This window comes from Hydra vulgaris, chromosome 15 (genome assembly GCF_038396675.1).
Source record: "Hydra vulgaris chromosome 15, alternate assembly HydraT2T_AEP".
Lineage (NCBI taxonomy): Eukaryota > Metazoa > Cnidaria > Hydrozoa > Anthoathecata > Hydridae > Hydra > Hydra vulgaris.
Genome location: NC_088934.1, coordinates 3136928 through 3151307, shown reverse-complemented (window position 1 = coordinate 3151307; position 14380 = coordinate 3136928). Strand labels below are relative to the sequence as shown.

The window sequence follows — 14380 nt, the reverse complement described above, 5'->3', positions numbered from 1 at the left end:
TATCCGCCCGGATAATTTTTTTTCGAAAAAATTAGTCATAGCTAGAAAAAATTGATCCGCAAAGAATAATTTAGTTTGCATATGCAATATATTGCAATAAAAAGTTAGTTTGCAATAAAAAATAATTTAGTTTGCATGTGCAATAAAAAGTTTTTACTATTTAAGTAATAAGCAATACCCTGATGGAAGTTTAGATGGCGATAAAAGAATAATTAGAAAAAAGGCTTTTAAAGCTTATAATTTCTGAATGAGGGGAATTACTATAGGCTGTGGTTATTGTTCCGACACCGGAATAATAACTTACTCAGAATCAAATGGCTCTTCTTCCGACAAGCATGCGCGCGCAGATACAAATACTTAAAATCTCGATTTATTCCTAAATCAATTTATTCCTAAATCACAATTTTGCTAATTTAAGGTTACACTACAATGGACACTTTTGATATTGGCAGGGCATTTTCCTCTTTTGGTGATTTGAAGAAGGCGATAGAAACGTTACAAAAGACAACTTATATAAAAGATAACAGAAGTATAGCATCAGCATTAAAACGCACGCCAGGAAAGATAATAAAGCCAGAGCTGGAGTATTCCTTTATAGTTTTTGCATGTATTGCAGGGGGAAAGAAGTTCGTATCGAAGTCAAAAGGCAAAAGACCAAATCAAAGGTGAGTTTTAATAACTTTTACTGTTTGTTGTGTATAGTCTTGATGTGTACGTGTATATATACCATACATGGTCTAAATATTTATAAATTAAAATATTATAGTATAATATTTTAATTTATACTATAATATATTATAAGTTTTGTAATAAGATAGGATCATTTTCGTTTATATATCATGTTCATTAAGTTTTAATGATGTACTGGAAAAATAGGTTAAAAATTGTTGAAAGTGTTGTTGCAACGAACTTTTGTAACTGTAATAAAAAATAATTTATGATTAAGTACATTCAAAATGAATTGTCCAGTGGAAATAATATTGACAGTTGAAAAGGAAGGTTCTTGCCTTAAAGTTGCATCCTTAAATATGAATCATAACCATCAATGTAGTGAGGTAACTTTGTTTAAATATTTTCTCTTTTATTTTAGTATAAGGATGAATAAAAAAATTTAGATAAACAAATACTGACAGTGTTATTGCTTCTTTACTTTATTTTGTTTTTTAAGTAGCATTTTCTCATCTACCTCATCAAAGAAAGTTATCTGGATCTGCTTCTGATGAAGCAGTCAAACTACTAAAGATGCGATGCAATAAGATGGTTTTGCAAAGTCATTTGAAAAACATTACTGGGAAAGTAATAACAGGTCGTGACCTTTCAAATATAAAAGCAAAACATGTCACATATTCCATCGGAAAAAATAATGTAGAAAGTATTGTTAAAAAATTGCAAAATAATGAAGGTAAGAAATATTTAAATTATTTATATCTTTTTAAGATAAAAAATAGCTCTTTTAATTATTTTATGGATTTTAACCCTTATAAACAGTTCCCTAGGGTTCTAAAGAAAAATCTGTACAATGGAATTTTAGTTGATTTATAGCAACTACGTCCCCTAATGGGTGGATTTTATATGTTTTTGAAATTTTGGTTATGAAAGAATGAGTGAAAAGCAAATAAACAATTTGTTAATCAAAAAATATTTTGAAAATTTTAAACTTTTAAAAACACAACATAATTTTGTTAAGTTAAATAATTTATTTGTAAAATAGTTGTATGTGATGTTTTTTTAAAAGAAACTGCTTCTGTGATACATCATAAATCACGATGAAAGAAAAAAAGTATTAGTTGCTTGCCATGTCCATCCTACTGGCCATATGGGTAAAACAAGAACATTGGGCAGGATAAAAGAGCGTTTCATGTGGCACAGAATGGTAAAAAATGTCCATGAGTTGGTAATTCAGATTTTGCATTATGCATTATGAGCAAATTATGATTTTTCCTAATAATTATAATAAGGTATTGCTATACCATTCTAAATTCTGTTTAAGCTTATATCATGTGATGTATGCCAGAGAATGAATAGAAAGTTAAACTGTGGGAAACCAGAGACGCACCCAATAAAGGTGAAGGCTCCATAGTATATGGTTGGCATAAATTTTATTGGCCCACTCAGTCCAATTAGTGAAGATGGTTGTAAATATATTTTAACTATTAGTGACTTTTTTTCAAAGTGGGTTGAAGTAATACCCACTAAAGACAAAATGGCAGTTACAGTCGCAAGATGTCTATTCTTATGTTCTTATGATTTATGTGTTATGTATATTAGCATCTATGTAACTTCATGGTTTGCGTATATATAGTACTTTTATAATAAGTTTATCATTCAGGTTTTCATGAGGTTGGGAGTGCCAAGAGTTTTGCTGTTAGATAATGGGACTGAATTTTGTAATGAACTTAATAATACACTTAATGTATTGCTTGGTATAAAGAAAAGGCTCACAACACCATATCACCCCCACAAGTAAGTTAAATTTAAAAAAGTTCTTAAATAGGTTAATAAAGAAATATGATATTAATATCTCAAGTTATTTAGTCAATTAATTCAATTAGTTTAAATTATTTAAATTATAAAACATTTAAAAAATTTTTTTTTTGATTTAAGGCTAATGGACTTGATGAACGATTTAATCAAACTTTGCAGAATATGCTAGTCAAATATGTATCCTCTAGTATTTCTGTGCATGCACACACAATACATCTTGTCATGATCTACAAAGTTCACACCATTTTAACTGGTGTATGGTCCACAAGCATATCTTCCAATTGATGTAGATTTCCAGACAGAATCTTTGGAAGAATTAAGTTCAAATTATTTTAAATTAAAGGAGCCTAACATGGCGCAAAGTGAATATAAGTTAGTTTTGGAAGAAGCTGAACAAAATATTTTAAAAGCTTAAGTAAAGCAAAAAAAAAATATGATAAAAAGCACACGAAACCTGTAGTCAATAAAGTCAATTCATTAGTACTAAAATTAAATCATAGACGGAAAAAAACTAAAGGAGGTAAATTAAATGATAGATTTGTAGGCCCGTATAAATTACTTAGTTGCCTATCTCATGGAGTATACAAACTTCAAGATAATAAAGGTGTTATAACTCGTGCTACTGGCAGTCATCTCAAAATTTGTGAACCTTCAGACTCTACAAAATTGCAAAACATTTGGTTGATTATAGCTCTTCTGATGAAGAATTCTGATAATTAATGTTTTAATGTTGAAGTAATTTCTCCGGATCCCTTGGTCTTTATTGAATCATCAGACTTAATATCAGAAAATGAACCAAGAAATGATAATTATGAGGATTTAAATGAAACTCCTCAAAAAACAAGTATCTCTGGTAATGGCTCACCTTCAGTAGATGCATTAAACTATGCTCATGAGTGCTCCAAAGAAAATATAAATTGTTCCACTATTGATGATACACATTCAGAAGTAAAAATAGAAGATGAAATCTATCAAATGAATTTGGTTTGTTCATGCAAAAATAGGTGTGCTACAAAACGATGCCGTTGCAAACAGTTCCGTGTAGCATGCAAAAGTCATTGCCACCCAAATAGAATGTGTAAATAGGCAGAAAGCTTTTCTAGCAGAACTTATTGAAGAAGAAGCATATACAGAAGAGACCATTTCTATGGTCTTTTTTAAACTAGAAAAATAATACTTTCAGTAGATGATAAAAATGTTTTGATGAGTGGTGGATGGTTAAATGACACAATCATTTATGCTGGTATGCAAATGCTTAAAGATGCTTTTCCTCATTTATCAGGGTTTCAAGATCCCATTTTACAGCTCACAAATAGTTTAGTGGTTCAAATAGATAAAGAGTTTATTCAATGTCTGAATTACAACGGTATATATTGAATCACTATAGCAACACTAGGCTGTACACAGGGGACTGTTAGGGTTTATGACAGTTTGCATAATAAGTTGACATTGTTGCTGAAGAACACAGTTGCTGATCTTTTGTGCTCTAACACTAACAAAATTAAAAATTGAATATGTAAATGTTCGGTATCAGTTAGGTTCAGATGACTGTGGACTTTTTGCACTTCCAAATGCTTGTGAACTTTGCTTTGGCAGAGATCCATCCATTGTAAAGTACACACAGGAAGATATGAGAAAAAATTTGTTTAAGTCATTTGAAAAATTAGAGTTGACACAGTTTCCATATAAGCTGCAGAGAGTTATGTAACAAATTTCAAAGGTTGAGTTTTTAGATATATATTGCAATTGCAGAATGCCAAGTAATGAAAAACCAATGATACAATGTGGGTTATGCAAGGAATGGTTTCATATAGAATGTGTTGAAGCACCAAAAACATTGATATGCAATAATCTTTTATGGTGTTGCGGTTGTAAATAACTTTATTTTGGTCTAACATTACCATATTTTGTTATATAACAACAATATATATGTGTATATATATATATATATATATATATATATATATATATATATATATATATATATATATATATATATATATATATATATATATATATATATATATATATATATTGTTGTTGTTATATAAGTTGTTGTTCTTTGCTATGTATGTGTTTTATGTTAGATAGTCTGTCAGATAGTGCACAGCAGCCTTGATCAATTACCAGTTTATACTTTGGTTTGGCAACCTATTTTTAGTAGAGACCCATTTTTTCTTAAATAATCTTATAAAAAATCTTATAAAGAGGAATAAGTATACTTATTGCTCTGTAACTATACTTACATATAAACTATCATATATAATAGTTTTATTATGGTTTGATTAAATATAGAAAGGTTTGAATTAATATACCAGATAGATTGAGATAAAATAATTCTTATTAATAAAATTCTTCTTCTTATTAATTTTATAGTGAGAGTGCCAACAAGTTAGAGCTAAAAGTTTTGCTTTTTAGTGAGAGTGCCAACAAGTGAGAGTTAAAGTTTAGGTTTTTTAGTGAGAGTGCCAACAAGTGAGAGTTAGAAGTTTTAGTTTTTTAGTGAAAGTGCCAACAAGTGAGAGTTGAAAGTTTTTTAGTGAGAGTGTTAACAAGTGAGAGTTATAAGTTTTACTTTTTTAGTGTGAGTGCCAACAGAAAGAAGAGTGGGTAGTTAGTAAATTTATCTATTATATCACTTTATTTAAATTTATTAAAATTGAAATATTTTTATATTTTAATAAGTTATAAATAAGTTAAGTACATATAAAATATATTAAATATATAAAGTATATATAAATAAATGAAGTAAAATTTTATATCCTAATTTATTTAATTCGTTCTCTTCAATTAATAATTTTTTTAATTTTCAATTGTTAGGATTATATTTGTTGATTATAAGGATTATATACTTTGTATTAATTTTTATTTTATTTTGTTTACAAATATAAACACCTATTTTTTATGCTTCTTTTTTCATTTCTTTAGTTTGATGTTGGAAAATTTGCTGGGAAATATCAAAGTTTATCTAAGCGATGATCAAGTTAACACTGGCAACCATAATTTAAAAAAATAACTTTCTTGTTCAGTTTTTGAACAGTTCAACTACCTCAGGTATATCTAATTATTTAAAATTTAAAATTGGTTGTGTAGTTTTTATATGTTACTTAGGAATTGAGATAAAAGTTTGTACTTTTCAAAATAGTAACGATGATGCATAGCTTTTTCTGGTGGTAAATGGGTATTTGATCTCGGATTTAGTTGCAGCTATCAGATTTTCATTTACAATTGGTACTAAAATGTAATCTGTTTTCTGATTGGAATATTTAGTAACAATCAATAAGATTCAATTTTAAATGTTTCTTGATTTGGTAGGTATCTAAAAGAAACCTGCTACTCTCATGGACAGCGCATGTGTTGTATGTTAAAGAACAAAGCGATATAAGTTAAGGGAAATGAGCATATTTATAATACATGTGTGTGTGTGTGTGTGTGTGTGTGTGTGTGTGTGTATATATATATATATATATATATATAAAGTTTTCCTAGTCCTGGTTACCAACCCATGGTAATCTTTTATTTTAACAGGGCTGCGGTCTTAGGCCTACATCACTACTTATCACTACGTCATATATAACTACTTCTTTCATTGACATATGAACTATGTGTTTCACGCTTTGCAAGAACAAGACATGTTAATTTTTATTCAAAATTAAATAAAGCAAAGTTTCCAAATCTAGTTTCAAAATATTCATAATGGCAGTCTTCTAAGACTGCCATTATATTATTTTTCATACATTATGATTTTTTATTTATTTAGGTTTCAAATGTTTAAAATATGATTATGTTTTTTACTTTTAATTAAATTTCTTTTTCTTTAGTTTTACCTTTTGTTTAAATTTCATTGAACTGTTGAAATATGGTTACCTGTTGAAATATGGTTTTAATTTGGTAAATTTTAATATATTGATCATTGAAATTTACTATATTGATCATTAGCCAATAGTTAAAGAAAAGAAATTTAACATAAGTAAGGTAAAAATACTTTGTTAACTGGTAACATTGCAGATCAGTTTAATGCTTTTTTATTCAATTTATTGTACTTGTGATGTTAATAATGAGATTTTTTTTAACTTATGATGATATTATTTTAATTATTTGCCTAATATATTTTTAGATTTAAAATGTTTTCAAAGTGATTCGAATGTAGTACATACATGTACATCTTGGGGTTACCATTAGTAGATCTCCTTTGTTTTTTCAAAGTGTTTTTTAAAGTACATTTATTTGCTAAGCTAAAAACATTAGTTGGTAGAACAATAAATGGATAATATGGATGAATGAAGAATTTGAATCAATAACCAGTTATTGAAATAACTTTGAAATAAAATCTAAAAATAAAAAATTTTATAATTGCATATGGCTTATAAATTTAAAAACAAAGCTTACGTCCAATTCATGTCTACTTACGTATCACAAACCCTATGGATACTTAAGTAAAATAAATGTAAGGCAAAAAAAAAGCAAATACCGATGTATGCCGATGATATACGAAGTTTTTCTAGAAAAGTTTTGTATATAATACATAAAAAGTCCTATAATACGTATTAATACGTTTAAAAGATACGTATTTAGTCCTAAAAAAGTTGTCTACGTATTTAGTCCTATAAAAGTCCTACAATACGAATTAATACAGGGTTCGTAGCGAACCTGGAAAACATGGAAAATTGGTTCATTTTGGCAAAAGTGAGGGGAAACCTAAAATAGTCAGGGAATTAATAATATTGAATTAGATAGTCAGGGAATTTTGATAGAGAAAGTGACTTATTTTATAATTATGGTGTTTTTTTCTCTTGCTGATACCATACAGTTAACTCATCGGAATCGATAAGGCTTTTATGCTAATTATTTGTTTTGACAATTCTAAAATGTCCATTTATAACATACCGAATATAGCCGATGGCTTTTTTAAATGTTGTTCTGTGTTAAAAATAGTCAGGGAAAATTGACCGATTTTTAAAAAAAGTCACGGAATTTTAAATGAAAAATTGTCTACGAACCCTGTAATACGCTTAAAAAATACGTATTTAAACATCTTTCCAGCCGTTAAAAGTACCCTAAATTATACAAAACACGCACAAGTACGAATTAAATATTTACAATTTTATTTGGCCTGTTACATTTAAATAAGTAGAAAACACTTATATAACTTTGTAGAATACGCTAACAATTTACATTAGGCATCGACCTACGGACTAATTGATTTTTTCAATATGTAAAATAATCTATTATCAGGCCCGTACAATGAACGTTTTTATAGTACCATTTAGGGAGTTAATGGTCCCTCTTCCCCAACGATTTTGGCATTATATTTGCAGAGGTCTGTAATAAGACTTTGTGATATGCACTTCTTAGCGTTTCCTTATAAAACAGTCATTAAAAAAAGGTTGTCAGTCCTCTGTTTGTTTGCACTAACCTAAACTACATTAAAAAATTTTAATGAGTGAACTTGTCACTATACAGTAAAATAGTTTTTTAAAGCTAAGCATAAATTTTCAGACATTTTCAGATGTCTGAAGCATATACTAGGCATGCAGCATATACTTTAACTTTCAGAGAAAAGCGCGCCAAAAAATACTCTCTCAATACTTTCTCAATAGTGGCAACCCAGACCATTTTAGGTACACCCAGAGCAGGATTTCCTAACTTTCTCTAAACCGTCCCCAAAGTATATATAATAAAATTTTCATCGACCCATTAGTTAAAATTATTACTTGGTGTAACATTTTATGCACGCACTTTTTATTCAAAGGGATAATATTTTGTATAATGCATTTCTGAAAAGATATATATATTTTTTTAAACAGAAAAAAGAAAAATATTAAAACTAAAATTCATTTTCCGAAATAATATTTAGAGTTTCCTTATATCTTTTACAAAATTCTGGAAATCTATGGAATCAATGAGGAGCTTTGATTCTGGAAAGCTATGGAATTAATGAGGATGCTTTGTGCATGGATCAAAGCATAGTTGTCCATGGTTACCATCGACGTACCCTAAGGTTCGGTTTTAAGTCTATTATAGTTTGTTCTGAATATTGACGGTTTTCCAGACAAATTTAAAAATCAGATCAAGCTCTGCTATACTATGATGATAGTGTAGTCTAAATTTAGTCCAAGACGCAAATTTTATGCAACTAGACAAAGCCATCAAAATCTATAAGTACAAAGATATGCAAATATGATTAAATGCTGGGAGAGTGAAAAAGCATAAATCCATGTCAGTAAATTTTAGTTACGAAAGGTTATAAATGGGTTAACCGTTGTTTTCTTGAATAATTGATTTCAAAAACCTGTAAAAAAAATTTATATCAAATTTACTATTTTACACTTTATCGCACCGATCAAAAATTTTACGTAATATGGTCCGATATCAAAACTGCAAAATTTGTGCGCAATTTGTAAAATATTATCACGGATCTTTTCTTTCAAAGTGGACCAAAATTATCGCAAAAATTGATCCGGCCGGACCAAAAATTTCAACGAAATATTTGGTCCGGGATAAGAATTTTCGCTGACCGAAATTCCAGCGACACACCTTAAATCTAGTTTTGACTTTTAGTTTAAAATTTTTAATCTTTTAAATGTAGGTTTTATATAAATCTAGTAACAAAATCAAATTTCTAAAAATTAGTTGCAGTCGAATGAACATAGTAGCAAACATAAAAGTTTATCAGAAAGTATTCTTTATGATAGGTATGTCAAATCCCGCGTTTTACGGAGCCGATTTGTGTGCGAAAAAACTGTTCCATGTTTTTAGAACTTGGCGTTTGAGCAGTATGGTGTTTTGTAGCATATTTTTTTAGAATTTTATATTAACTTAGAAGTTTTTTTAAAGGCAGAATAGTTGAACTTTTTTAAAGAGTATTTTTTTATTATATTGACGAAAGTTAAAGTGTTACTTATTGATATCAAAAAGTGTGTTGTACTTCTTGTTCTTAGTAAATGTTGAAAATATTATCTTTTTTTTTCTATCTTATTCTTTTTTTTAAGTTTATACGTTTTCTATGCACATGCCAAATTTCAAGAATTTATTTTAACTAGCAGATACCCTATTTTTACCCTCACTTTTGGTACCTAAATTTTGTTTTTCCGACTTCTGTTTGGGGGAGAAGGGGAGGATACTGAAGGCTATTAAATATTCGTTTTTATAAGCCAATAATAATTATTAAAAAATTTATGTGATTTTTCTATACAATGATTTTGTGATATAAGTACTAATATTACATTTATAAAGAATCAATGTAAAAATAACATTTATTATACATTAAATCAATAATACATGTTTTTTGCTCAGTCCAATCATATTATTACATTTTTAAAAAGCTTTATATCATATAATAATATAATAGATTGCTTTTTTATGTATTTAGAGTATATCATATATTAGTAATATACTAATATTTGTCTAAAAATATATAGACATATAATATATTTATAGTATATTAAATTTAATATACTATTTATAGTATATTATATTTATAGTATAATATATATTTAATATATACTATATTATAGTATATATTAAATATATACTATTATATAATATATATTTATTACATTATATTATACAGCAATGACAGTCTTGCACAATAGCAGAATAGAAAAACTTAAAAAAAACATAGAAAGGCTATTACTATTTTTTACTGGACTAGAAAAGAAAATGATTCTGAAGTTGTTGATTATTATATGAAAAAGTTCCAGCTAGTTGCTGATATTGTAGTTGATGTTTTCATTTTCATTGATGTTTCCAGTGATGTTTTTATTTTCATTGATGTTTCCAGTAAGTTGATGTTTTCCTTATGTGAATTTGTTGCCATTATTTTTTGATAATTGGACATGCATTTTATTATCTTACTACATGATTTTACTATTTTTTGATTGTATGTATGTATGTATATATATATATATATGTATATATATATATATATATATATATATATATATATATATATATATATATATATATATATATATATATATATATATATATATATATATATATATATATATGTATATATATATATATATACATATATATTATATATATATAGTGTGCAACAAGTAGTGGAACTTGCAAAAAAAATTTACAGCGAGTAGTGGAACTTGCAAAAAAATTTACAGCGAGTAGTGGAACTTGCAAAAAAAAAATGTACATTGAGTAGTGGAACTTGCAAAGATATGTACACGGAGTTGTGGAACTTGCAAAAAATGTTTAAAGCAAGTCGTGGAACTTGCACAAAAAAAATTACAGTGAGTAGTGGAACTTGCACAAAAAAAATCTACAGCGAGTAGTGGAACTTGCAAAAGTATAAAGTGAGTAGTGGAACTTGCAATTTCTTTGATAGACGGGTCTAGTTTACATTCACGTCATGTCTATTGTTAACAATAATTATTATATAGTTTCATTAATGGAATTTAATATCTTAATCATTAACTAAAAGCCAAGATGTAAACTAATTAAAATAATATTTTAAAACATTTTTTGTTTTTAAAATTTTTTTCAGGTCAGAGGAGGAACCATCTATAACTATCACTAAGCATTATGTGATGTATTTTGAATTTTGGTAAAAGATAAAATATTAAAGTTTATTATTTTAATTACATTTAAATATTTTTTCGAATCTCATTAAAAATATAAATTTTTTTAGGTTGTAAAAAAGGGGGAGGAGAGCGATGACACGCCCCCTTCCCCATCTACACCCCTTGAAACAAAGGGTGCGCTGCTATTGATGTTGTAAAGTAGTAAAATATAATTTTTGATTTGATACTAGGTTTCTTTTTAATTATAAAGATAAATATTTATAAAAAAAAGAGTCATTTTTGATAATAGGGTGTTTGAAACCATCACCCTTACATCCACCCAAAGACAATAATGAAACTTCTATATTTGACTGTGGTCTGATAGCTAATTACAAAACATCTTGTATATAAAAATTTACATTTTCATTAAAAAAAAACACTTTTATAAATATTGTCAGTCTTTATGGTATGGATAGTGGTTTTGTGCCCCCTCTTGCCCCCGGATGTGCCCGTACTCCTGGATCTATCTTTTGATACCAAGATGTAAACTTTTGGATAAGAATTGATTAAGTTATAATAGTTTTAGTTAATAAAAATTTTATTTTGACCACAGTTTCTTCAACAAATCCTATTATCAAAAAATTGGTAGTTAAAACCTCATAACTTTTTGTAGGGTGGTTCGATTTTGAAAATTTTTTCACTTTTAGAATATTGAAATGAAGCTCTTTTTAACGATATATAACAACCTAGAATTTGATGAATTTAAAAATTTCATGTAACATATTTATTTATGATAATAGTAAAATTATTTATTTTTCCTTCTTAGTCAAGTTAGTAGTATGTTATGACAAAAGTATAACACATTCAACGTTATATATACATATACACAATGTTATACGTATGTATATATATATATATAAATATATATATATATATATATATATATATATATATATATATATATATATATATATATATATATATATATATATATATATATATATATATATTATGTTTGTGTATTCTACAAACAGAGTGCTCAATGTTATAAAAGAACAGAGCAATAATAAATTTCTAATTTATATATATATATATATATATATATATATATATATATATATATATATATATATATATATATATATATATATATATATATATATATATATATATATATATATATAGTATATATATATATATATATATATATGTATATATATATATATATATATGTATATATATATATATATATATATATATATATATATATACATGCTATAATATATATATATATATAAAAGCTAATTTATATATATATATATATATATATATATATATATATATATATATATATATATATATATATATATATATATATATATATATATATATAATTTTTTATTTATTTATTTGATTCAGACAACAAGTGCAGTACAAGGTCTATAGTTAAGATTAAAAAAAAAGAAGTAATTAATTAAAAGTTCTGTTTAATCTATACACAGCTGCATTGCTGCTGGCACAGGTAATATATATATATATATATATATATATATATATATATATATATATATATATATATATATATATATATATATATATATATATGTATATATATATATATATATATATATGTATATATATATATATATATATGTATATATATATATATATATATATATATATATATATATATACATGCTATAATATATATATATATATAAAAGCTAATTTATATATATATATATATATATATATATATATATATATATATATATATATATATATATATATATAATTTTTTATTTATTTATTTGATTCAGACAACAAGTGCAGTACAAGGTCTATAGTTAAGATTAAAAAAAAAGAAGTAATTAATTAAAAGTTCTGTTTAATCTATACACAGCTGCATTGCTGCTGGCACAGGTAATATATATATATATATATATATATATATATATATATATTATATATATATATATATATATATATATATATATATATATATATATATATATATATATATATATATTTAAACAACTTTGAAAAGTATTTTACACAATAGAGTGCTCAATGTTCTTAAAAGAACAGAGCAATTATATATTAGTAGAAAATCACTTAACAAAATTTTTTTCCATTTGACACTGTGTTTCATCAACAAAGATTCATCAGAAATGAATGATCATATTAATTTGATCATTTATTTCTGATGAATCTTTGTTGATGAAACACAGTGTCAAATGGAAAAAAATTTTGTTAAGTGATTTTCTACTAATATATATATATATATATATATATATATATATATATATATATATATATATATATATATATATATATATATATATATATATATATATAATATATATATATATATATATATATATATATATATATATATATATATATATATATATATATATATATATATATATATATATATATATATATATATATGAATCGGTGAAAAGAAGAACAGTTCTCGTCCAATATTTTCATTTCGAGATAATATTTAAGTTTTAAACAGTTTATAAACTATTTACTCTATCTACTTTATGGCAAAAAAATAATGAAAGGAAAATGAACTAGTATTATTTTTTTAGTACATAGAGAGATCGACATAAGTTATATGAAATTATGAAAAGAAGTGCAAATAACAAAAAATGGACTTGTACTGTTCTTCTTCTCACCAATTCATATGTATAACATCACATATATGTAAGGGTATATAATGTTGCACTGTTTATATTTATGTTTATAATATACTATGAATATTGTAAACATAAACAAAACAGCTGTCTATCAATAATTATTGCAATATTGACTCTAGGTAGACTCTTTATTATGCTTACCATTTTTTTGGAAAAAAAAAGTTAAAAAAAAAAACAACCAGAAAATGTTTGAAAACATAAAAATAACTTTTTTATGAAGTAATAGACTTCCTGCTTGAGCCAAAACCCTTACTTGTTTTACATTGTAAGGCATTGTATTCCTTGAAAATCAGTTGATATTTGTAGGTTCACTCTATATATATTTCTAAATGGTTATGAAAAATTAATTCAAATAAAATATCTATAGCTTATTTTTAATTAACAAGATGAAGAACTTTTTAAACGTGTTTTTTAAAACATAATTTTCAAACATTTATTCTAGTTAACTTTGCTCATCCAATTTAAAAAAGTATACATTTAAAAATGTACATTTTTAGTTTGTATTATGCATATATATTATTTATAGTAGTTTGGACTACTATAATTAATTTCTTGACTTTTTTTATTTTTTGCAGTTTTATTTAAAAAATACAACAATAGTAAATTATATACATATTTTGGTCTGATAGTAAGAAAACTGTAAAATTGGTATGATAAGGGGGCTCC

The 14380-nt window shown here is 25.5% G+C and overlaps 1 long non-coding RNA gene across 4 annotated transcripts; it reads left to right on the top strand.

The window, feature by feature from the left end:
- The first annotated feature begins 337 nt into the window (after window positions 1-337).
- Window positions 338-6837, top strand: LOC136091538 (uncharacterized). 4 transcript variants are annotated; one of them, XR_010644056.1, is made up of 6 exons: window positions 338-665; window positions 947-1055; window positions 1172-1402; window positions 5413-5538; window positions 6306-6459; window positions 6602-6837. It is a non-coding gene; the product is annotated as an uncharacterized LOC136091538 (long non-coding RNA). The 4 variants fall into 4 exon arrangements; XR_010644058.1 differs by having other exon boundaries at window positions 338-1055; window positions 6306-6375; XR_010644055.1 differs by having other exon boundaries at window positions 338-1055.
- Window positions 6838-14380: the final 7543 nt, after the last annotated feature.